This window comes from Prosopis cineraria, unplaced genomic scaffold (genome assembly GCF_029017545.1).
Source record: "Prosopis cineraria cultivar Desert tree isolate PC_DT_omini unplaced genomic scaffold, ASM2901754v1 PC1439, whole genome shotgun sequence".
In the NCBI taxonomy this organism is placed as follows: Eukaryota; Viridiplantae; Streptophyta; class Magnoliopsida; order Fabales; family Fabaceae; genus Prosopis; species Prosopis cineraria.
Window position 1 is genome coordinate 5,807 of NW_026556764.1, and position 25,797 is coordinate 31,603.

At 30.5% G+C, this 25,797-nt stretch overlaps 1 pseudogene; it reads right to left on the bottom strand.

Moving 5' to 3' along the window:
- Positions 1 to 16,057: 16,057 nt before the first annotated feature.
- Positions 16,058 to 18,558, bottom strand: LOC129300122 (mogroside IE synthase-like; annotated as a pseudogene).
- Between the last annotated feature and the right edge of the window lie 7,239 nt (positions 18,559 to 25,797).

The following is a 25,797-nucleotide window of genomic DNA, read 5'->3' on the forward strand; positions in this document are numbered from 1 at the left end:
GAGAGTAGTTTTTATATTTGGATCACAATATGTGGATAAGGATGCGCAAAATATCAACTTTGCAGTTTTTCTGACTTGCGGACAAAGTATCACAATCATTTTGGCTAAGGTGCACCTTAAAGCGATGATTATAGCATGCTTGATGAAATCTGAGCCATCTAAAAGTAATTCTAAGATTATTTAACGACAGTTTATAACTTTTTTTTTTAATTCCCCACTTATTAAAGTTATAAAAATAAAATTTTATTAAATTATAACTGTCTAAATTAAATTGAACAGTTTAAATTGATGTGACTCATCACACTGAAATTGAATCCCACTATCATATGGTGGTCATTAATGATTTTTTTTTCTTTCTCTCTTCTCCTCTCTCTTTTCTTATTTTTTAATTAGAATAGTCATATTAAAAATATAAGTTAGAGTCGGTAATTCAAACGTGTCAGACGTATTCAAATTTGGCTCACTTTGGGCTAGGTTTGAAATATCTTACTTCTTAAAAAACTCATAGTCAAGCTCGGTCCTAGCTTTTTTTTTTTTAGGCCTGGATTCAAACTGATCCATTGACTTTGCCAAAATTACCATTTCTATATATACATAGAGCCAGAAATTCAATGGCTGAACTTATTTGGGTTAAGCTCAATTTAAACAGCCTTATTTAAGTTGAGTTTAAATTATCTTACCTTCCTAAAATAGCTTGTATAGCCAAGCTTGACCTTAACTTTAGGCGGATTCGAACTTGGCTCGAATTATTGACTCTAATATAAATATTAATATTTTTGACACATAAAATTTAAGTGATCTGGAGCAACTAAAAAAAAAAGAATTAATACTAAAATATGTTAAAAGTACAGACATTTTCTCTTAGATCATGACTTCGATCTAAGATAAAATTTTGGTTAAAACTTTAAACCTAACGATACCGATAAATGTCTTTATGTTGGTGTTTCGGAATTCTTTGCCGTCAAGCATCATCATCATCATGATGTAAATTCCTGGGAAGTGGGAATAATTTGAGTCCAAGTTTACTTATTACAGTGGTTCTGTGTTTATACACGTTTTCTGATTTTTATTGGAAGGAATTATTTTTATTTTCATTTACTTTAAAAAATTGTTACATTTTAAAATTTGTCAAAAACTATCACAAGATTTCCCTTTTTGCTCTACTAAAAATGTTGTCACACCTGCTCCTTTCCACAATTTCACTTATGAAAAAGATTAGTTATTATAAAAATGTTAAGCCATTAGAGAATATTACTTCTCTCCTTATATTGGATAAAAAAAGTTTCTAATAAATTCCTTATAATAAAATTAGGAGGAGCATATATTTATTTAGTTTTATCTAACCAATGAATAAAATATGTTATCACTTTCTCAATTCAACATAACCGAAGCATCAAGAAAAGCTTTAATTATTTAATTACAATAAACTTTTTTATTGTTTCACCTAGATCTAGAAATGCTAAATGTTATCCTTTCACTGACCAAATGACATTATACACAGAATTGGAAGTTGATTTTGATACGCGCGCCTATAATATGTATTAATGATGCTTCATATTTTTTAGTCAGAGGAGTTGAGTTTAACTACGTCTCTGAATTATATCGATCTATAGAAAGATGCATATACAATCACAAGCAAAAAATCAGCAAATTTTTTATTAGGAGAGTTTAACTAGTTATCATAAATAAATTTAGTCTGATAATTTCATTTTTATATTATAATTGGAATTAATTCTAAAAAGCACACTTGAGCAGCCATGTGGGCCAATGGACGATTTCTTTTTACTTGCATGATTGATCGGACAGAGTCAGGCCGCCATAGAAGACCTTAAGTTGAATTTGGATAAGCACGTGGGCGGAAAGAAAAAGATTCGGAAGATATGTTTGTCTATCAATTGCTAGATTTGCAGGAAAATTTAGATGAAAGAAAATTTAAGAAATAATTGGCTTTACATGTCTAGAATTTTTTTCGAATCAAACCAATACATATGAATTTTTTATATATTATTTACTACATGAAAATTCATTATTAATAATATTAATTCTTTAAAATTTATTTGTATTAATTTGATTAGATAAAAATATATTAAATATATAAATTAAATATTTAAATTCTATTTTAAAAAAATGGAAAACCACAATATAATACTCCTCTCATCCACCATGCAGAACATTTTTTACACAAGCTATTGTTAGATCAAATATATGACATTCTATAGCTTTAGAAAAATATCTTTTTTCATTTTTATCTTTGCGTTTTGTTATTATGTGCTGATAATTATGTGTATAAAAATTGTGGGCCCCAGTTGTCACTTATCCATAACGGTAAAACTGAAAAATAAGTCAAATTTTCACAAAATTTTTAAAAAACTGATTTTTTTTAACATGTGTGATGTATGTTAGAAAGTGTTAAATGTTGTTGAGGGCATTGGTTCAATTGGTCGAGAGAACTGAATTAACATATTTTGAATCTTAAGTTTGAGTCTCAAATATATAGTGGCATTAAATAAAAATACAAAAAGTATTTTTGAAATATTTGTGAGGTTATCGCTGGTAATAATGATTTCATACAATAAGAATTTGGATTAGTCTAAATAGATGATAATAATATCCCAAATTTTTTAGGATATGGAAAGGTGAAATAAAATAGGTGCTATATATTATGAATCAAATGATGCATCTGAGATTGTGGTGGGCATGATGAAATAATCTAACAAGATCATAGCATCAGTAAAATTATATTATAAAATGACATACACACTCTTTTTAAATTATAAGACATTTTTTAGGTCCTGTTTGGTTTAGGGGGAGGGGCTCTCCTCTTCCCTCCCCTCATTTGGTTAGGAGGAGGGGAGCCCCTCCCTCCCCTCCCCTTCTTTGGTTAGGAGGAGGGGAGGAAAATTTTAAAATTTCTCTCCCCTCCCCTCCAAGACTCCCCTTCAAATTGGAGAGGAGCTCCCCTCCCCTCCCTTCCCCTCTCCCCCCTCTCCCCCTCCCTTCCCTCCTCTTCCCTCACCTCCTTTTCCCTTCCCGTCCCTCCCCTCGAACTAAACAGACTCTTAGAGATACGATGTTAAACATATAAGACACTTTGGTGTTCTTTCAAGAGTAATTAATAGTTTTTTTTAAATGCCCTTAATGAATGATTAAAATTAATAATACTCTCACATCTATCTGTAATTAATTTACCTATCAAATGAGGATAGATATGAAAAAAATATGTTTTGGGAGGACCGACTCCTATGTAGTAAATTTGATCATAAAATATTAATATCTGACAACCATGTCAAGATGTTGCTTTGGTTGCCCAATAGGAAGTTGGTGGGGACGGAAAATGTGGATAGCAAATCCTCGTTGCCAAACACAGATTGTGGAGGATTTGAATTTAACGAGTAGCTTAAGTATACTCACTACATGAATAGCTTGATTATAACTGTGAGATTTCATCAATACTTGAAAATTTAAACAATCATCACAAGTAAAACATTCCTTACTTGTATTATCCCCTTGAAAATTTTGTGATTTGATATTTTTTTAGTATTACATGATCACATACAGTTGTTTTGTTAAATCAAACTATTATAATTATGCTGCATGAGACATTTATTGATGGCGTGTAGTTAGGCTTCTTACTGGATTCGAATTGGTGGGGATAGATCTCAATATATGATGTAGGCTTGGCAGTACCCCCCAAACGATAAATGATTCGATGTCTTCCCAACCATATATAGCCTTTTGTGCTTACTGATAAACTTTCCTTTCCCAATTCTTCATTATTGGTTCATGCTTTCATATTAGACTCGATAAATTCATCAACAAAATAACTAAGTTTGATGAATGATGCGTAGAGGTTACAGCTTCAATAACAGCAAATTTGTATGAGTAAAGCATATGGGATAATTTTTCAAATCTTAGCATGCATGACATTCATAGCAGAACATTTCTCAATCCCTTCACAATCCTAGCAGGACATTCAAGGAGGTAAAATTCCTTTTATAAATGTATTTGTGCAGCATTTAGGAGTTGTCTTTATAGATCTGATTAAAATATGCCCTGCTTATCACATAGAACATTTTTATTGCCACTCAAAGCTCTCAACAACGGCGATTCATAGCCTAAAAATCTAGGAGTTGACATTTGAAGTGTGTTGGCATGTCTGATGAAAGTTGTGATAAAGTATTTCCTTGAAATTCTGACTGACAAAAAATGTTCTGTTGACAGTGTTTTATTGGTACGACCCCACTGAAGATCATAAAGCCCACTAGTTAGAAATTGCTGCCACAAACTCTGCAATATTTTGATGAGAACTTCCAGCCTCATTCATAGAAGTTTACATCAAACTCATCCATTTGATGGCATTATTCTTCATCTGTTTTCCTCTTTCACTTTCCGTCACTTCCTTTATGCAATTTTTAAATGTTTCTCGTCTTATGATCCCTTTCTCATCTATGGAGGCTACAATATACTTCAAACGTTTGTGGTTTGATCACTCCGTTGTGGCACTCCAATCATTTGGAACTCCTAAGCTCAGAGCTTCTAAAGTCGACTTCCACACACAATGAGTAACAAAGATCCTACGGCTTCATGTGACAGTACTTTTTTTAGTTGAAGAAACCGTGTCAAAATCAAACCCTTCTCCGAAACAATTTCTTGAATGTTGTTAGGGAGCTTGACCTTTTCAGATTGCCTAACTACCCACAAGAAATAAGTATGAGTTTGAATCAAACCCCAAGCTAGTTCCTCCATTTGCTGCTCACTAGAATTGCTGTAATTCCGAAAGAGACATAAACAACCGATGCTTGAGGCTTATGATGAAACTAATTCATGCTAACATCATTGTTGGGGGTTGAACATGCTAATAGCATAGTCCTGGATCCTCTTGTCTGAGAACATGGATGGCACTGTTGTTCCTATCCACCACTTGGTCGCACCTTTCAATTTGTCATTATATTCCATCTAGCACTAGCTATAAGATATTTTTTTTGGAGTGATTTGATCTTCCATGATATAAGATCCTTTGAGAAAATAATGATTCATTAAATTTTTAAATTACTTTTCATTATTTTATTCTTTAAATATATTTGTTTCCCTCCCCTTATTAAACGAAGAGTATTTTAAAAATTTATAGGCAAATTAAGATATTAAACTGTATTTAATTCACTTTAATGGTATTCTCAATTTTATTAAAAATATTTTATAAAATGAGTAGTGAAGAATGATACTATTAATATTACATTAAGGAGAAGAAGGCTAATAAAAAAAATTGATGAGAAGAAGGTGACAGAAGCAAATGATACAATGAAACATTTCTGACTTATTTTCAAAATTCCCATCTCTCTTTCATTATTTACTTAAATATGACATTAATTTGATTATCGTAATTTTGAAAAGTTATAAAAAGATTTTGACATTAAATAATTTTAATTAATTTCCCTAATATAAAAACAAGGGGGACTATTATTCTATTATTTTTTGAGAAGTGTTTTTGAAATTCTATATCATAAGGAAGAGAGCCATCTAGAAAATTGAGGATGGAGATTAGTTCCAAAGTAAATATGTTTTTTTTTTAAAATTACACTAACCTAGCCTGCATAAGGGTTAATATGTAATTTAGACTCTAAACTATAGGTCAAAGAGCGATTTAAAATCCAAACTTTAGAAAGGCACATTTTGAATCCTAAACAATTAAGGTTGGGGTAATTTCACCCTTACCGTTAATTTTCAACAAATGTCTGTCACATTCATTTGAGGAGAAATTTGTTAAAAGTTAACGGTAAGGGCAAATTACTCCAATTTTAATTGTCTAGGTTTCATAATGTACATTTTTAAAAGTTTAAGATTCAAATTGTTCTTGGACCTATAATTCAGGGTCCAAATTACATATTAACTCTTTTATATTTTAAAAATACACTCTAATTAATAATAATTCAATAATAACAGGAAAAAGTGTATTTTGCATATTATATCAATTTTTAAAATATTTTGAAGGAGTGTGTAAGTTTCTTAATTTGAATTGATCGATGAAGGTGAAAATTTATAATAAAGAACTAAATGCTTTTATGATAAATAAAGAGACAAAGAAAAAGTGTATGAAGAGGAATCTATTCTAGATTTTTTTAACAAAGAATGATAACATTTTTTTCACCGCTATTATTATTAGATTCCATTATGTCAAAGAACAAATAGAAAAAAATAAAGTGCACTTATAGTGAAAGATTATGCTACGCTTCTATTGCCATCACTGAGCCTATTAAAATCCAACTCAACAAGAACAAAAATAGTCAGCTCGATACTATCTTATTCATACCTATCATAATATCCATTAAAACCTACTTTACTCATTATTATAATTTACAGCCTTTTTTTATATATTTTCATCATCATCATCAATTAGTATTTACTTTTTCTTATTTCTTCTTCTCATATTCTGAGAAATTTGTAATATTATCACGAATTAATAAGCAATTTGAACCCTAAACTATAAGTCTAAGGATGATTTGAATTCAAAACTTTTAAAAAGTACATTCTAAACTTTAAAAAATTAAAGTTGAGGCAATTTTTGCTCATACTATTAACTTTCAACAAGCATATGTCAAATTGGGGCTTAAAGTGTAATTTTTTTTAAATGAATTTGATAGACGTTTATTAAAAATTAATGATAAGAGTGAAATTGCTCCAACATTAATTATTTAAAGTTTAGAATGTATCTTTTTAAAGTTTAGAGTTCAAATTATCCCTAACCTATAGTTCAAAGGTTAAATTATATATTAACCCTTGTTTTTATTGTAAGCAAAGTTACTTGCATGAAAAAGTACATGCATGTTCCTGTATTGAGCAATTGAAGTCACATTTAAACTTGCTTTCATTTCATTTGTGACTTGAATTTGGAAGCCAGCCAATAAAAAATCTTTTTATGAAAACATAATCAAACTGAAGCCAACCATATGTGTTCACGCGTGAGGTACTCGCCAAGATATAAATTAGGAAGAATTTTAGTGAAGGATCATGGTAGATATTTAATTCATATGGGTTAAAAAAAATTTTAAAATTTCAGTTCAGTTCAAGAGAGAAAAGCTAAAAGAATTTTAACAATGAAAAGATCAAAATTCTTTACTTATTATACAGAATTACTAGTTATTAACTTTCTTAATGCACTTGTTAAGTTACCAATATCACTTATAAATTATATCCTTTTGTCAGATAATTAGTAATATTAGTTGTTAATTTACTAATTTTATACTAACATTAATTATAAATTACTAGGCATGTCAGTACTTTATAACTAATGCTGGTAAATTACAAGACCTGTTAATAATTTACAATTAATATTAGTAAATTAACAAATAAAGTTAGCAATATAACAACCGATGCTACTGCTTATAATTGAAAAACTAATGTCAAATCTTATATAATTATTGACATGTCAACTCATGTAATTTACAACTCATATTCATAAATTAATGAATGGAATAAGAAAATTAATAATTAATAATTTTATATAATAAGTGAAGAATTTGATATTTTTACTGTCAAAATTCTTTTGACTTTTCTCTTTTTTGATTGAACTAAAATTTTAAAATTTTTAGACTCACCTAAAATTAAATCTTTATAGTAATTCTTAACTAAAATTCTCCTTATAATTATAAGTCTCTAACCATATGTGCTCATTGGTGACCACTAGAGATAAAGACTTTTGTCACTACTACTCAACAAGATGCTTGCCGACATCAACCTTTTCTTTATTATTTTTTTTTACTCAAGTATTTCATAACTAGCTGTGGTGAAATTGATCCCTTAAAAAAATTTGAATATCATTTAAGGGATGGTCTTTGTACGTTTCAAGCATCAAATTCTATAATGATGTTAAGAGAGACCACTACTATAAAAATAGTTATTAACGATGCCTTTTAATGTCAGTTGTACAAAAAATCAATGTAAAAAAAAGTTAGTGGCGTAAATATACATAAGTACTAAGTATTTAACATTAGTTACTAAGTTATCCGACGTTAAATATAATACCGCATTAGTTAATATTATAACCAATGTTATATATTAGAGAAAAAAATTAATTAAAAAAACTTACCGCGTCGATTGTCAATACAACTAACGTGGTATTTATTATTCATGTCAGTTCCTCTTATCACGTCGGTTGTCAATACAACTGATGTGATACTTATAATTCATGCCGGTTCCTCAAGAACCGACGTGTATTATTAACTTTTTTAAATTAAAAAAATTATACATTTGCATGTCAATTCCATAGGAATCGACATGCAAACAGTTTTAAGCCCCACAGTGATGTGTCCCTTTCATATGTCATTTTCCATCTGTGCCTGATGTCTTGTCCCCACAAGCCGTCACGTCGCCGTTATCGTTCGCTTCTGTGCTTCATCTTTGCGCCATCCTACTCTCTTTGTAGGTATGTTTTATTTTTTTTTTTTACCTTTTTCTTGTTCCTTCTCTCCTCCTCTGTTGATTCTTGATGCTTTTTTGAAACAATTTCTTCTTCCTTTTAACAATGCAGTGGCAGATTTCTTTCTTCCCTTTTCTCTTCTATCATTGTTGCTGCATTTTAGATTTTCCCAATTTCTTCCTTGTTCCAAGTAAGTTTTTTATTTTTTTTTAATTTATAACAAATTAGAAGGTTTTTTACATTTCAATTTGTCATCTTGTTGCATAATTTTTTTATTTAAATGGTTATGAGTAGAAATTTTTTATTATCACAATGCTGTAATTTTTGTTGTCTAATATTGATTAATTTTTTTATTGTTGATATTTTGGAATGTCATAATTTTAGGGGATATTTTGTCAAAATTTTTAATTATTAAAAATAAAATTAAATATGATTATTTGTTAAGTGAATTTTGTTTTGTGAATGTTGAAATTTTGGGATCATATATAATTTGTTAATGTTTTTTCTAATTTTGTCAAACTCAAAAATATAATTCAACTAAAAAGTTTAATATAATTTATTTTTTATTTCTTTTTTGAATTATTATAGTTTATAAATTGCTTAGAATTACTTATAATACTTAAGTCAACAGTTGAATTTTATATTAATTAATTAGGTAGTTAAACAATAAATCGTATATGGATGAATGCTAGAAGAACGAGTGAAGAATATGAGAAAGGGCGGAATATTTTCTTGAATTTTCTAATCAAATGTTTCAAGTAACAATGAACTATATTTTTGTCCATGCGTCAAATGTTTAAATGGGAGTCAACTGGATATTAATGAGATAAGGGAACATTTGCTTTGTGATAGGATAAATTTGAGGTAGAGGAAATGGATATGGCATGGTGAAATAGAAGGGATGAGTTCAATGTCCCAAGAGAAAGAAGTAGATGCGGATACTTGGAATAATAGAATAGAGGATATGATTTATGATATTGAAATGGAATCCTCTGCGCAAGTACATACATATGAGAGCTTACAAAGTGATGCAGAGAAGCCATTATATCCAGGATGTAAAAACTATACACGTTTGATAGGTGTATTAAGATTGGTTAACTTGAAGGCAGATGTGAGCGAACAGATACAAGTTTTACTTGGTTGCTTGAATTGTTGCTAGATATATTTTCTGATGGTAATACTCTTCCCACTGTCACTACAAGGCTAAAAAGATCTTATGCCTAATGTGTATGCAGTATAAAAAATACATGTTTGCCTTAATGACTGTGTGTTGTATAGAAAGAAATGAAGAGCTACATAAATGTCCAAAATGTGGGGTGTCATGATACAAAGTAAAGAAGGACACGTGTGGTGATGGTAATGATATCACTAAAGGCTCACTTTCAAAGGTGCTATGGTATCTTTCTATAATACCATGATTTGGGCATTTGTTTTCTAATGCCACAAAAGCAAAGAATTAAGATGGCATTTTGATGAGAGAATATTTGATGGTAAACTTTGGCATTTGATCGATTCTCCTCAATGGAAGAAGATATATCAAAAGTTTCTAAATTTTGGTAGTGATTCAAGAAACCTTCAACTTGGACTCTGTATAGATGGAATTAATCCTTAAGGTAATCTCAACAACACATATATTGCACGGCCAATTCTCCTGGTGATTTACAATCTACCTCCATAGTTGTGTATGAAACGCAAGTATATTATGTTGACCATGATGATTTCAAGACCAAAACAACCACGAAATGATATTAGTGTGTAATTGGCACCCTTGATTAAAGACTTAAAGATGATGTGGGAGGATGGTGTTGATGTGTTTTGATGCTTACCAACAATAATTCTTTAAACTGTGTGCCATGATTTTTTGTACAATAAATGACTTTTTTGCATATGGGAGCTTGTTCGGATACAGTGTTAAAGGGCATAAAGTATGTCTTATTTGTAAAGAACACGCATTCTTAACATCTAGAGCATAGAAAGAAAACAATCTATCTACGTTATAGGATATTTTTTGATAGTCATCATCCTTATTGTAGGTTAAAAAAGGCTTTTAATGGTTCACAAATGTATGAATTTGCTCCTAAGGCATTGACTAGGGAGCAAGTCTACCAATGGGTGAAAAGGATTAGTGTAATATTTGATGAGAATTGAAAGACTTCAAGTAAGAAGAATTCTAAAAAAGAGGTCTATCTTTTTTTATCTTTCATATTCGCCGCACCTTGATGTGAGACATTGTTTTGATGTAATGCACGTACAGAAAAATGTTTGTGATAGTCTTGTGGGCACATTTTTGCATATTAATAGGAAGACCAAGGATGGGGTAAATTTGAGACTAGACTTGGCTAAGATAGGAATAAGAGAATGATTATTTGCCCGATGAGAAGAGGGAAAAAGGACTTATCTACCACCCATAGCCTACACATTTTCAAAAAAGGAGAGAGCAAGTTTTTTATGGGTGTTTACATGATATTAAAGTGCTCTAAGGATATTCTTTCAATGTGAAAAATCTTGTGTCAATGAAAGATTTGAAGCTAATAGGCTTGAAGTCTCATGATTATCATGTATTAATGCAACAGTTGTTACCGCTTGCTATTTGAGGCATATTGAAAGATGATGTGTAGCAAACAATTACAAGGCTGAGTAGTTTCTTCAATTCTATTTGTATCAAAGTCATTGACCCTAACTAAGTTAAATGAATTGGAAATAAAGGTTATATCATTTTGTGCCAACTCGAGATGTACTTCTCTCCGGCTTTTTTTTTTCATATTATGGTGTATTTAATTGTTCACTTGGTAAGAGAAATAAGGTTATATGATCCTGCATATCTTAGTGGATGTACCCATTTATGAAAATATTAAACAGATATTTAAAAAATCCATATCATCTCGAAGCTTCAATTGTTGAATGATTTATTACTGAAGAGGCTATTAAGTTTTGTATTGCGTACCTACATGGGGTAAAAGCTATTAGAGTTCCTAAATCCTGTCATAAGGGAACTAGTCTCACGAGTAAAGGAACGCGAGGTGTTAAAGTGAAGAGTATGTGTCATGAAGAGGTATTACAAGCTCATCTTTACATTTTGAATAATATGGAAGGAGTCCAGTGTTACTTAAATGCCTACAAGAAGATGTTGAAGGACAACAATAGAAAAAAATGATATGCAATTAGTGAATAAGCATAACAAGATATTTATCAAATGGTTCAAGGATAAGGTTTGTAATGAGCCCAATGTGTCTGATACGTTAAAATGGTTAGCTGATGGGCCTCATTTTGATGTTGTATGTTGGGGTGGGTTTGACATAAATGGATATTCATTTTATACGAAAGCCCAAGATGAAAAAAGTACTGTGCAAAATAGTGGAGTTACGATCATTGTTGAAGCTCAACATTTTTCTAGTTCAAAGGATAAAAACCTAAAATGGGCACCCATGTCTTACTATAGAATCATTAAAGATAGTTGGGAGATTAACTACACCAAATTCAAAATTGTTGTTCTCAAATGTAAGTGGGCTTATAGGGGTGGCATCTAAATAAACAAAATTGTTAGATTTACCTTAATGGATCTTAATAGGGTCATTCATATTGATGAGCCCTTCATTTTGGCAAATCAAGCAAAACAAGTATTTTATATGATAATCCAACAAATAAGTGGTTGTCTATTGTTCTTCAAGGCAAAAGACAGACTGGTGATGATGACTGTAATTTTGATCTTGATGAGACCCCAACTTTCACTGCAAGTCCATATGAATCATCTGAGATGGATGAGATAGACAATGAATTTGCCATTAAAGATGATCATTACAAAGGAATTTGGGAGAATGAATTAATTAATAGTTTTTATTTTCTTTATTATTTTAGTTTATTTACTTTTTTATATATGAAATGATCACCTTCTTACTATTTCCATTAGGCATATGGAGATAGAGGGCTCTAGAGGAGATGATAATACTACTAATTCATGTGGTAATAAAAGGGGTAGAGGCCCTACATAATTGAGATAGTTGGCCATATGTCATAAAACTATAGAGAGGTTACAAGTTGAACTTAGTCCAGATTTAGTTCCACTTGATACTAAGGGAGATTGATTCATCAACTTCATTGGTCTTCAAGCTCACAGCAAAATTAGTATTCTATACAAAGATAAGAGACAAATACCACAAGCTATTGAGAATCAAATTTGGGAAGAAATTAGAGTAAGTACCATAAAATTTGTTACTGTTATTTTTATAATATTCTTTTAATTTTTAATTTACTAAAAACTTAACTAATTTGCAATTAACTTGTGATATTGATGCTACCCCTGAGTTAAAGAAGCATTGGTTGAAGAATGTTGTTGAGCGGTGAAAGAATTTCAAGTTAACACTGACTAAAGAGTACATTCATGCAAATGGGAAGAAGGTAGGTTGGGATCCATGTTAAGAGTACAATTTTCTTGATCAAGACACTTGGAAACAGTTTGTAGCATCTCGAAATGATCCTGAATTTCAAGCAATAAGTTGTCACTTAATTTGCATATAATGTTTTAGATGACGTTAATAACTTAATTTTTTTTTATTTTGTATAGAAATTAAGTGCCACAAATAAACTGATATAATCACAGAATCTATAATCTCATTACATGTCTCGTAAGGGATATAGGAAAGTTGAGCAAAAGCTAATTGAGGAAGATATAAAGAAAATGGAGGATGCAGCAAAATTGGACCTCACCATTATTGTTCAACCCCCACCACGCCCAACTCGTCAAATAAAATGGAAGGTTGGGAGGATTAAGAAAGGGAAGTACATCACTTCAGAGGGTACTGCAGTTGTTGAGAAGATAATAAGTAGTTCAATAATTTAATTTTTATAATTAATAGTCGTTGAAACTTAAGTAAGTACTTGGCTCGTATGTTGTAGGATTAACTAGGGAAGCAAGTTTCCCAAGGTTCCTTCACTCCAAGTAGAAGGATATATATTCTATCAAGTGCAATTTTAAAGCTAGAACATCTCGGTTGAGTTAGAGGAATCGGTAGAGGAGTTAATGTCAGACAATACTTTGGACCAGCTTCACGAATTCTCTTGGAGGTATGTCCAGAGATGAGATCTATTAGTTGGTGGCCAAGGTTAGAGAGGAAACTTGAGTCGAGGTTCGATGAGAGATTCGAGCTGAGGTTCGACATGAGGTCAAGCGGGGGTTTCATGAATCATTTTAGGAAGACATGATAGCCCAACTTCATGAAGAAATGAAATCGATGATCTCTGGCATGACAATTTTGAGAGTTGATCATATACCCCAGGTTTGTAGTACATAATTTAATTTAACATAGATTTGTGTTTAAAGTAATTTAACATATATTTGTGTTTAATTTAATTTAACATAGATCTCTGTCTAGGCTTCCCTTATGATACCAAACACAACAGGTAGCAATAATCTACTAGGGACAATGGCACTCATTAATCTTGATCCCCTCATACTAGATGACAATGAAGGAACTTCTTGTTATCTTTATCTAGAAATTTCAAAAAAGCGTGTTGTTGCTGAAAGTTAAGTATACAAGCTTGGGTTTACATTTCATCATCAAAAGATTAAAGAGGACCAAGTTAAGGGTGACAATTACACTTTGAAAGGGTGAAAATAATGCACCCATGCTATTTCCCACTTCTAAGATTACAATAGTAGGCCAAGCAAAGGTTCTTTCATTCGATGGTTGAAAAATCTAGTGTCAGAGATTGATGCATCATCAGCAAAGGTAAAGAATAAATTAATATTATAACTGCTTCTTTGAATTAACTAATTACTTAATTATATAACTCTTTAGTTTTATGTTTTAATAGGACCCTAAAAATGCTATTAAATTTCTCTACCTAGCACAATTGCATGAAATTTATAAAAACATGAAAGAAGGCATTATTGTTAAAATGCCACTAGGGGTTGTGGCTATATAATAGGGATATGATTTTGAATTCGACAAAAAAAATCTCAAGGAGTTTCTAACTTTAAAGGAGCTGGACATATCATGGGCTAAATTAGGAATTTTGTAATTTTTCTATCTACTTTCTTTATTTATTTCAATTTATTTTCATATACTACTAAAATTTTGATATCATTTCAATGATGGGTATTTTTTACATATTTGTTCTGCAATAGAAAAACAAAACACATTTGATTTTTGTGCTTGAAGCTGTGCAGAAATGCTTGAAGCTGTGCAGAAATCTCATAATATAATACATAGGAGGATAACATATTTGATAAATCATATGTCAGATACAAAATTGCTATGTTATCTAACGCCAATAATTAATGGGTGAGTATTTTTTATTCTTGCATGTGTCTACGTGTATATATATTCGTATTATCTAATGACCATTACAATTTTTATGTATTGCAGTTACCATTGGTCACTTTGTGTTATTTGCTCAAATTAAAGTGTAGTATACTAGTTTTGTTCTTCAGGCAAAAACCAAGTGAGGATTTCACATGGATCTTCAACAAATAAGTATTTTATATATGTAAAAGATTTCTTCAAGAAATATTTATACTTTTGTAATGTTTTTAATTTACAATTGATAATAGTGCACTTGAGACATTTTTTTTACTTACCTTTAGGGAACACAAGCCAAAATCATCTATGGAATGGATTTATCCACATGTAAGTATAAATCCTTAACTTTCATATTTAATTATCTCTCATATGTTTTTGGTTTGATTTTAAATTTCTATTTATTTCAGTGCCATCAGCCACCAGAAAGCACAAAATGTGAATAGTATGTTATTCGTTACATGTATGAGATAATTCAATTTGAAAGTAGTGAAAGATTATATGAGGTATTTAGTTGTAATTTCAGTTTAAATTCTTGTATTTAATTCCTTAAAGCAATTTGTGACAACAGTTTTATTATTTAAATTTTTGATAATACGGAGCCTTATAATGAAGAAGAGATTGACGGTATTCGAGATATTTTAACTCAGCAACTTCTTCAAGAATACTTTTCACATTGTTGAGGGTGAACAAAATTTTATAGTCTTTTAATAGTAGTTGTAACATGTATAGTCATTGTAATAAAGTATATTAGGCATAGTTGTAACATGTATAGTCATTATAATTCTATTGGTTGGTTTTTTATACTTGTTATACAATTTATATAATTTCAGGTTTTAAGTTTTGGATGTAAAAAAATTTAAAAATAAATTTAAAAAAATATATTTTTCACAACAGTTTTTTGTTAACAGGTTTTTTAGATAACTGTTGTCAAAAGGTTTATTCACAATGGTTGTTTAAATAATTATTGTGAAAAATTTATTTTTTAAAAATTTTTTTTTTTGATTGTAGTGACATTTAACGTCAGTTATATATTCAAAATAATGTGAAAAGTAACTTTTCCACAACGGTTGCTTAACCAACGTTAATAACTAACATAAAAAGTAAAAAATTGATGTTAAAAATTTTTTGTAATAGTGGACCGGACCAATGGCAGAGCCTCATGTGAACAAAAAATAAAAGCCTTCCACAACCGAGCTTCGGTACTCCCAAACATTTTGGGAAGTGAATTATAGAGAACATTGCTTATTTGTAATTAAAGTTGTCCTTGTAATTAATGATACTTCGGCCAAATAATAAACAAAATATGTAGTATTCTTTGAATAAAATACAAATGTGAGGGCTTGAATGTAATGAATCAATAAAAATATATCAAGAAAATTAATTGAGAATGCTTAAATCTAAGTTGATAATATTAAAACATTAATTTCGTACGAGTGTTTGCTAAATCGTTTACAAAATTTATATAACTACAGAGCCTAGCTAGCTTACTGATATACATTGGTCGAGAAATCACTTAGAAATCATAGCTACGAATTCTGTGATATTTTTATCTGAACTTCCCTCCTCATCCATAGAATTCTTGACCAAATTCATCCACTTAACAGCGTTACTCTTTACTCTTTTCCTCTTTCGCTTTCCATTACTTCATTTATACAATGTTTCAACTTTTCTCGTTTGAGAATTCCTTTCTCATCCATGGAAGCTCTAAGACCCACTTTCCAAACATCAACAATATACTTCAAATTTGTGGGCTGGTCACTCCAATTTGGAACCCCAATCATTGGAACTCCAAAGCTCAAAGCTTCTAAAGTCGAATTCCACCCACAATGAGTAACGAAACATCCAACAGCTTCGTGTGACAGTACTGTTAGTTGATCACACCACGCCACTATCAAACCTTTGCCTGAAACTATTTCTTGGATGTTCTTAGGAAGCTTGGCTTGTTCAGACTCCCTAACGGCCCACAAGAAATAGTTCCCAGAAAGTCCCAAACCCCAAGCTATTTCCTCTATTTGATCTTCACTAAGAGTTGTTATGCTTCCAAAGGAGACATAAACTACGGATGCTTGAGGCTTATGGTGAAGCCAGTTCATGTAAAGATCCTTGTTAGGTTGGAACATGCTGATACCATAGTTGTGGTCGTGTTGGATCCTCTTGTCTAAGAACATGGAAGGTACTGCTGGTCCTATTGTCTTCACTGGCCACATCTTCCTCATCCAATCCACAACCTGGTAATTAATGAAAGCTTTCACTTGTCAATTATATTTTCTGTAACACAGCCGACAAGTGGCCGACACATGAAGCTATATTATTTATTATTGATGGGAAAGAGGCACATGATAATATCAAATATTTTAATATCGTTTGTTGAGAATATATAGGGATAATATCTACAGTAAGGATATAGAAGGATCATCCAGGGCGCGAACCCCACATAGGCATGCAGAACTAAAGATAGGATGTGCATAATATATTCGTATGCACACTTTGACACACAATTTACACTATCATTTGTCACCCCGTTCCTTAAAGTTTGAAACTCTCACTTATGCAAAATTGTTTGCCTGATAACGCAAGTCTTCGTAAATTATAATAGGGTAAAAGGACAACATTGCACTTAAAATATTATAAGTGCATGAGTATATGTAACTTTAAACTTTCTTTTTGGTGTAACTTTTGCCCCTCAATATTTAAAAATATCGTAATAATGTGTAACGTCTAGCATATCTTCTTGTGTGACTTGACATCATTATAATTAATGGAAGGGGCATATAATGATAGTTTTAAATGTTCAGGGACAAAATTAAAAAACAGAGTCTTGAGTTCCAGATTCTTCTGTTTCTATAGTTTAAGGGTAATTTTACCCTTAACCATTATAATATATTAATTAAGATAAAAAACTAATATAATATATATTTTCAGTATTATAGTTTAACGTTCAACAGGACAGGATCTCTAGGATTGTCTCCGAATAGAATGATGCACTTGATAAATTAAAAAAAGTGATCATATTTGTCTTGATATATTATATCCTTAAATCATTCTTGTGTTATTACTTTATTTATTCTTTATCTACAATTTTAAGCATATACATACAACAAACAAACAAACATGTATACATACATACCTCAGGCTCCAGTTCATAAACAGTATTGGAAATCAAGCAACCAGCTTTTTCAATGCTGTCAAAAGGTTCAACCAGCAAGTCCCAAAAGATCGGAAACATGCCATAGTGCAGATACAAGAAAGATGGCAAATCCGAAGGCTCAAGTTCTGGCAAACCAGGAAGCAAAATCTTACTCTCTTTAATAACGGGAAGTTTCAGAATCCCTTGATGAAGATGGAAGTAAACACTATTAACAAAACAAGGTTGGGTCAAGAACGCAGCAACAAAAATCCCAAACCTCTTCGCCACATCAAGTGCCCAAGGAAGGAAACTATCATAAATAACACAGTCCACTGGCAAACCATTGCTGAAAAGCTTGTCAAGAAGCTCACATAGAGTCGGTGGTCCTGCTTGCCAGAACCGTTCTGAGTAAGTCTTCGACTTCTTAACATCTGGATCTGCTCCTTCGTCGTAGCCATCTGAGATGGCCTCGAGAGCTATGGAATCTGCAGATTTAATGGAGTCATCAGTGATAGTGGCTTGTTTCCAGAAAGAACGGGTGGTGACGAACGTGACCTTCACGTTATGGAACTCTAATCGCTTGCAGAATTGAAGTATTGGGTTGACATGGCCTTGTGCAGGATAGGCCAATACAAGGCAGTGAGCTTTCCCCTGTTTCGCCGCCATTATTATATTGATGCTTGAGAGTGTATAATTTCTCACTACGGTTTTGGGTTTGAAGGTCATGAGAGTAGTTTTTATATTTGGATCACAGCATGTGGATAAGGATGCGCAAAATATCAACTTTGCATTTTTTTCAGACTTGCGGACAAAGTATCACTATCGTTTTGGCTAAGGTGCAACTTAAAGTGATGATTAGCAGCTTGATGAAATCTGAGCCACCTAAAATTAAATCTAAAGTTATTTAATGACAGTTATAATTTTTTTTTAAATTCTCCACTTATTAAAATGATAAAAATAAAATTTTATTAAATTATAACTATTTAAATAAAATTTGAACAGTCTAAATTGGTGGTGATCATTACACTAAAATAGGGTCTTACTATCATAGGGTGGTCATTAATGATTTTTTTTTTTCTCTCTCTTTTCCTCCCTCTTTTTTTATTTTTTAATTGGAATAGTCATATTTAAAAATACAAGTTAGAGCCAGTAATTTGGGCATACCGAATTTATCCAGATCGGGCTCACTTTGGGTTGAGTTTGAAATATCCTACCTTCTTAAAAAGCCCATATAGCTCAAGCTTGGTTCTAACTTTTTTTTTTGGCTGGATTGGGGTTGACTCGTCGGCTTAGCCAAAATTATTATCTCTATTATTATCTCTATATGCACATAGAGCCAAAAATTCAATGGTTGAACTTATTTGGATTGAGATCAATTCAGACTGGGCTTATTTAGACCGAGCTTAAATTATTTTATTTTTCTAAAAAAATTCATATAACCAAACTCAACCCTAACTTTGAGGGGAATTTAGGTTTGACCCAAATTATCAGCTCTAATATAAGTATTAATGTTTTTGACAGATAAAATATAAGTGATTTGGAGCAACTAAATATATATATATATATATATATAAGAATTAATATTAAAATATGTTAAAAAAGTGCAGACATTTTGTCTTAGATCATGACTTCGATGTAAGATAAAGTTTTGCTCGAAACTTTAACCTAACGATACTGATAAATGTCTCCTTATGTTGGTGTTTCGGAATTCTTTGCCGCCAAGCATCATCATTATCATGGTGTAAATTCCTGGGAAGTGGGAATAATTTGAGTCCAAGTTTACTTATTACAGTGGTTCTGTGTTTATATACGTTCTCTGATTTTTGTTGGAAGGAATTATTTTTATTTTCATTTACTTTAAAAAATTGTTACATTTTAAAATTTGTCGAAAACTATCACAAGATTTCCGTTTTTGCTCTACTAAAAATGTTGTCACACCTACTCCTTTCCACAATTTCACTTATGAAAAAGATTAGTTATTATAAAAAATGTTCAGCCATCAGAGAATATTACTTCTCTCCTTATATTGGATAAAAAAGTTTGAAGAAATTAGCTTAATGGCTAACCCCAAAGATATAACTTTCATAAATTATGGATGAGATTTTTGAATATTTTAAAATATGATCCATTTATAAAATTAATAGATGTATTTTATTTTTTTATTCTCAGATTAAATTTATTATTAAAATATAATATATTTATTGTAACTATTTTTATTTCTACCGATCTTTTCTGACCTTCTTTTCTTTTTTTTTCTTTGAATCATTCCTTTTTTTTTTCTCAATTACCAGTGCCTTTCTTCATTGTAGATTTTTTCTTCTCTCTCCCTCTCTGTTTTTCCTAGGAACACTATGAAGATGACATTAGACATTAAAAAGAAATCTTCATTTTTGGAAGTATAAGACTAGGTTGGAATCTATTATCTATCATCAAATTTTTACCATCTTCATGTCTCTCGGTAATATTAAATTTTTTAAGGATTGTGTTTGATTCATTTTGGGCAAATGATTATGTATTTTTTATGTTGTTGATCTATGATACTACATCATTAATATATGTTTGTATATCAATAATAAACAAAATTATGTTTGATTATTTAGTTATGTTAATTTGTGATAGTATATCAGTAACATACGATGATATATCAATGATGTAGTATTGTGAATTAGAACATGAAAAACATATAATCATTTGTTTAAAACAGATCAAACACAATTCACAAAATTTTTTGAACTCGTAGTTTATCATAAAGAGTCAAACACCTAAATAATAAAATAAAAAATCATCAACCTATAGCTTCATTCCCCATTGATGTACTCCGCTCCGCTTCATCGAGTATTGTTGATGTATCTCACCTCACATTTGTCTCTCGCGATCGTGACTGTAGCTTACTCACACTGCTCTATGGTCTCTTGTTGTCTCTCTCTAGCATCCAGTTTTATTTTCTTTCTCACATTCATCTCAAAAAAAGCCATTTTAAAACTATATATCTTGCATTTCATTACGTTCAGTTTCAGAAATTTCTTGCATTTTGAATCTTATGGTAGTTGCAAAAAACAAATATTAAAATGATAGTTTTGTAAATTAATTAGAAACTAAATATTAAAAAAGTTATTTTTAAAATTTTAAAAAAATAGGCTATTTTTTTACTTGATCTTATAATATGAGTTATATGTGCAAATGTGTCTCAAAAAAGTTTTTAAAAAATAACTTATCATAAATTAGGAGAAGTATATATTTATTTAGTTTTATCTAAACAATGAATAAAATAAGTTATCACTTTCTCTGTTCAACAACCTAACCATCAAGAAAAGCATTAATTATTTAATTAAAATAAAATTTTTATTGTTTCACCTAGATCTAAAAATACTAAATGTCATCTTTCTACCGGATACCATTTTTTTTAATTTTATCAGTCGGAGTTGAGCTTAACTACGTCTCTGATTGATCTAATAGCTAGAAAGATACACATACAATCACAAGAAAAAAAGTCAGGAAATTTTATATTATAGGAGAGTTAAACTAGTTATCGTAAATAAATTTAGTCTGATAATTTTATTTTGAGAGAATGATAATTAAAAATTTCTAAAAATATTAATTTTTAATTACGAATCGTGAAATTTTAAAATCTCAATTAAGAACCATAATTCTTAATTAATAAAAAAAGTAATTTGTGAGGTGAGATTCACTAACACGACTTGAGAATTCACTAACCCAACTTGAAAAAATTACTAACGTATATTTGTGAAAATATAAAACCTCAATTGAAAATGAAATGTTTAACAAAAAGTACCACTTAAAAATTCACTAACTAGACTTAAAAAATTTCTAACATATATTGTGAAAAAATGAAACCATACTTGAGAATCATTAATAAAAGTGACTCGTCCAAATTGGTGTTTTTTATTAAATCAATCAATTTTAAGTGGAGTTTTATATTTTCACAATATACGTTAGAAATTTTTTCAAGTTGAGTTAGTAATTTCTCAAAAGGCGCTTTTTGTTAAATAATTAATTTTTAAGTGGGGTTTTATATTTTTATAACATACGTTACAAATTTTCTCAAGTTAAATTAGTGAATTTTCAAGTGACAATAATAAATTTCATTTCACCTCACAATTATATTTTTTTATTATAATCAAGGGTCATGATCTTTAATTAAGATTTTAAAATTCTACAATTCATAATTAAGGTTAATATTTTTAGAAAGTGTTTAATTGTCATCATCCCTTTTTTTTATTTTTATATTATAATTGAAATTAAATTCTATAAAGCACACTTGAGGAAGCCATGTGTGCCAATGGGCGATTTCTTCTTTACTTGCATGATTGATCAGATAGAGTCAGGGTCAGGCCGCTATAGAAGACCTTGGGATAAGCACGTGCCACGTGGTGGGTGGAAAGAAAAGGATTCGGAAGACAAGTTTGTCCGCACGCGCAGTTACGGAGCACGCTCACCCAAACACACACACACACACCCCGACACACACAGATATCTATATGTATGTCTATATGTATGTATGTATGTATCTATATATCAATTGCTATAAATGCAGGAAATTTTAAATGGAAGAAAATTTGAGGAATAATTGGCCTTACATATCTAGAAATTTTTTCGAATCAAACCAATACATGTGTATATTTTTTAATATATTATTTATTGCATGAAAATTCATTATTAATAATATTATTCTTTAAAATTCATTTGTAGTAATTTGATTGGACAAAAAATATATTAATATATTAAATTAAATATTTAAATTTTCTTTCAAAAATATGGAAACCACAATACTCCTCTCATCCACAATGCAGAACATTTTTTACACGAGCTATTGTTAGATAGACAAAATATATGACATTCTATAGCTTTAAAAAAAATATCTTTTTTCATTTTTATCTTTGTGTTTTGTTATTATGTGCTGATAATTATGTAATTGAAAAATTGTGGGTGCCAGTTGTCAAAACTAAAAAAAAAAGTCAAATTTTCATGAAATTTTTTAAAAAGTTGATTTTTTTAAACATATATGATGTATGTTAGAAAGTGTTAAATATTGTCGAGGACGTTGGTTCAATTGGTTGAGGGAATTGAATTAACTTTTTTAAATTTTGAGTTTGAGTCATACATATACAGTCACATTAAAAAAAAAAAATACCAAAAGTACCTTTGAAATACTCGTGAGGTGAGGTTATTTTTAGTAATAACGATTTCATATAATAAGAATTTGAATTAGTCTAGAAGGATGGTAATAATATTCCAATTTTTTAAGATATGGAAAGATGAAATAAAAAAAGTGTTATATATTATGAATGAAATGAAGCATCTGAGATGGTAGTGCGATAATCAGAGCATTAGTAAAATTATATTATAAAATGACATACACACTCTTTTTAAAATTATAAGACATTTTTTTTAGAAATATGATGTTCAACATATAAGACATCTTGGTGTTCTTTCTTTTCAAAGAGTAATTAATAAGTTTTTTTTAAATGCCCTTAATGAGTGATTAAAATTAATAATATTTTCACATCTATCTGTAATTAATTTACCTATCAAATAAGGATAGATATAAAAAAATATGTTTTGAGAGGACCGACTAGTAGATTTGATCATAGAAATACTATTGTATGATAACCATGTCAAAATGTGTTGCTTTGGTTGCCCAATAAGAAGTCAGTGGACGGGAAATGCAGATAGTAAATTCTAATTGCCAAACCCATATTGTGGAGGATTTGGATTTAGTGAGTGGCTTAAGTATACTTACTAAATGAGTAGCTTAATTATAACTGTGAGATTTCATCAATATTTAAAAATTTAAAACAATCCATACAAGTAAAACATTCCTTACTTATACTATCCCTTAAAAATTGTGATTTGATATATTTTTTTTTTATATTACATGATAAAATCTCACACAGTTGTTCAGTTAAATCAAACTATATAATTATGCCGCATGAGACATTTATTAAGTGGGTGTAGTGAGGCTTCTCACCGGATTCAAATTGGTGGGGATGGATCTCAATGTATGATGTAGGCTTGGCAGTAACCCCCAAACGATAAATAGCTTCTTGTGCTTACCGATAAACTTTAGTTTCCCAATTCTTCATTATTGGTTCATGCTTTTATATGATACTCGATAAATTCATCAACAAAATAACTAAGTTTGATGAATGATGCTTGCAGGTTACAGCTTCAATAACAGCAAAATTTGTCTGAGTAAAACATATCGGATAATTTTTCAAATCTCAGAATGGCATTCATAGCAGAACATTTCTCAATCCCTTCACAATCCTAGCAGGACATTCAAGGAGGTAAAATTCCTTTTACAAATGTATTTGTGCAGCATTTAGGAGTGGTCTTTATAGATCTGATTAACATATGCCCTGCATCTCACATAGAACATTTTTTATTGCCACTCAAAGATTTCAACAACAGAGATTCATAGCCTAAAATCTAGGAGTTGACCTTTGAAGTGTGTCGGCGTGTCTGATGAAAGTTGTGATAAAGTATTTCCTTGAAATTCTGACTGACAAAAAATGTTCTGTTGACAGGGTTTTATCGGTACGAACCACTGAAGATCATAAAGCTCACTAGTTAGAAATTGCTGCCACAAACTCTGCAATATTTTGACGAGAACTTCCACCCTCATTCATAGAAGTTTACATCAAACTCATCCATTTGATGGCATTATTCTTCATCTGTTTTCCTCTTTCACTTTCCGTCACTTCCTTTATGCAATTTGTAAAGGTTTCTCGTCTTATACTATCCCTTTCTCATCCATGGAAGCTGAAACCCACGTTCCAAACATCCACAATATACTTCAAATATTTGTGGTTTGACCACTCCGTTATGGCACTCCACATAATTTGGAACTCCTAAACTCAGAGCTTCTAAAGTCGAATTCCACCCACAATGAGTAACAAAAGATCCTACGGCTTCATGTGACAGTACTTTTTTAGTTGGAGAAACCGTGCCAAAATCAAACCCTTGTCCGAAACAATTTCTTGAATGTTGTTAGGGGAGCTTGACTTTTTCAGATTCCCTAACTACCCACAAGAAATAAGTATGAGTTTGAGTCAAACCCCAAGCTAGTTCCTCCGTTTGCTCCTCACTTAGAATTGCTATACTTCCGAAAGAGACATAAACAACCGATGCTTGAGGCTTATGATGAAGCTAATTCATGCAAACATCATTGTGGGGGTTGAACATGCTAATAGCATAGTCCTGGATCCTCTTGTCAAGGAACATGGATGGCACCGTTGGTCCTATCCACCACCTGGTCCCGCCTTTCAATTGTCAATTATATTCCATCAAGCACTATCCATAAGATAATTTTTTTTTTTGGTAGTGATTTGATCTTCCATGATATAAAGTGTTTTGAAAAATAATGATTCATTAAAAAAATTTTTTTTTTTCAAATTACTTTTCATTATTTCACTCTTTAAGTATACTTGTTTCTCTCTCCCTTGTTAACACAAAGAGTATTTTAAAAATTTATAGGCAAATTAAGATACGTAAACAGTATTTAAGTTTATTAAAAAAATATTTTATAAGAGTCGAGAAAAAAATGATACTGTTAATATTAAATTAATGAGAAGAGCCGAGCTAATAAAAAATTGATGAGAAGAAGGTAACAGAAGCAAATGATATAAATGAAACATTTCTGACTTATTTTCAAACTGCCCATGTCCCTTTCATTATTTATTTAAATAATGACTTTAATTTGACTAACGTAATTTTGAAAAGTTATAAAAATTTTGACACATAAAATAATTTTAATTAATTTCCTTTAATATAAAAGCACAAGGGGGACTATTATTTTTTGAGAAGTGTTTTGAAATTCTATATCACAAGGAAGAGAGCCATCTAGAAAATTGAGGATGGAGATTAGTTCCCAAGTAAATATGTTTTTTTTAAAAAAATTTTACCCCTAACCTTGCCTGCATGAGGAATAGAGATTT